Genomic DNA, 2,125 nt, shown 5'->3' with positions numbered 1-2,125 from the left:
GGTCCCAATTTTGTCCAGTGATGTTATGCAAGGGTTCACACCTGTAAGTTCTAAAGGCGAGAATTATGCGGGAGCACCATAACCGTGCGTGCGTGTGTGCGTGCCTGCGTGTGTGTGGTCTGGACATTTTCGCAACCACAACCAGCGCACAGATACTCTACTGACTTTTCGGTGGCAAGGCCCATACGAAATACGTGAAATACAAGCACATTTACAGTATAACGTAAATGATACACAGCCAACAGACAAACTAATTTAACATTTGGCCCAGACCGGCCCACCAGAGGGTCGGCCCACCGGGCGCATATGCCTGGTACGTCCTGTGGCCAGTCCACCCCTGGCACACACGCACGCACTCACACACGCACGCACAAGCACACACACACAAGCAGTGGCATACAGTCTCTCACGTTTCTCACTACAGACTTCAACAAAAGGGGAGAATTTTACTTCATTTGCTTCCAAGATTTCAGGGGAGAGTGAGAAGAAGGCGTGAGAGGGGAGACTTTATTCATGTTTTTCAGTTCATTTGGCCTGCACTGGTCAGCTCTCCAGACACAGAGAGAGACTGGGGCGGGGGGGGGGGGGGATTCCCTATCCCTCTTCCACTCTCCTCGTTTCTTTTCTCTTCTCTTTTTTTGTTCTGTTTTCTTTTTTTTCCCCTTTTTTTGCCAGGCAGATTAGCAGGATTAAGTATGTCTCACATATGCTGCCCCTCACTATTGGTATTCACCACAACACTGGACCCATATAGCACCACCCATACTGATGATGGAGGAGGGAGACAGAGAGAGAAAGAGATGGAGAAACAGTGAGTTGTGGAGGCTGGAGGGGGTGATGGGCGTTTTGAGTGTGAGAGTCAAAGGTGGAGAGGAAAGGGAATGAGATATGCTCGCTTTTCATCCAAATTCCGATTTATAACATTACGGACAACCTACTCTATAACTATACTGTCTCTCGCCCCAAAATATGTACTCTCTCTCTCTCTCTCTCTCTCTCTCTCACACACACACACACGCACGCACGCATGCACGCACACACACACACACACAGGCACTCTCTCTGACTCTCTTTCACTTTGACACACACACTTTGACTCACACACGAGCGTGCACGCACGCACACACACACACAAACACACAGCTGTCACATTGCAATTACATAATTATATTGCTGTGTGTGGATATTTGGCTCTTCAAAGTAAGGGTTGCAAGTGGAAAACCTTCACAATGCGCGATTAATAGAGTAATAGATCCTGGCGGTCAGACGGTTAAAGGCCCACTTCACCCCTTTTGCAACCAGATCTTATTTTAATGATGTTTGGGAGACAAGAAACACTTTCCTGGGGGGGTTTACTTTTATGTGCAGGGTAACATGTGTTTTTAGAAATTTTTGTATTTCAAAGTGTACATGATGTGGACACTGGTCTCATTTCCTTCCTGGACTACAATTCCCATAATGCTTTGGTGCACTGCTCCTCCTTGTGGATTTAGTCCAGGAAGTAAGTGAGCCCAGTGTCCATGACATCATGGACACTTGGAAATACTAAAATATCTAAAAACACATATTACCCACAAATAAACTAAAAACCCCAGGAAAGTGTTTCTTGTCTCCCAAACATAAAATAAGATCTGGTTGCAAAAGGGGTGAAGTGTCCGTTTATAAGGTCAGCTCTCTCACCCTCTCTCCCTAGATTTCTTTCTCCGTCTCTACTTCACTCCTTTTCAAACTGTTCCCTGCAGTGCACTTTTTCCTCGACTCGCTCCCCTTATATATATATATAATTATATATATATATATACCGTCTTCCCCCTCTCGGCGTGGGGCATGCTTGTTTACCCTGGAGGGATTAGTAGATGAATAAATAGGCCCAGGGAGAGATACTGAAGCGCTTGTACCAGCGACATGTCTTCTTCCTTGCTGTAATTAGCATTGTAAAGTTGGGCCACACTCTCACAGATGGCCCCCCCGCCATTGCCAAGCACACCATATAGGGCACATGCAGACAGGCAGGCGGGCAGGAACACACACACATGCACGCACACGCACGCACGCACACACACACACACAGACACACACACATGCACACATGCACGCACACATGAACGTGCACACACACGCACAC

Source organism: Protomyctophum parallelum (assembly GCF_964188405.1).
Source record: "Protomyctophum parallelum genome assembly, chromosome: 11".
Lineage (NCBI taxonomy): Eukaryota > Metazoa > Chordata > Actinopteri > Myctophiformes > Myctophidae > Protomyctophum > Protomyctophum parallelum.
Note: the sequence above shows the minus strand (reverse complement) of the source record.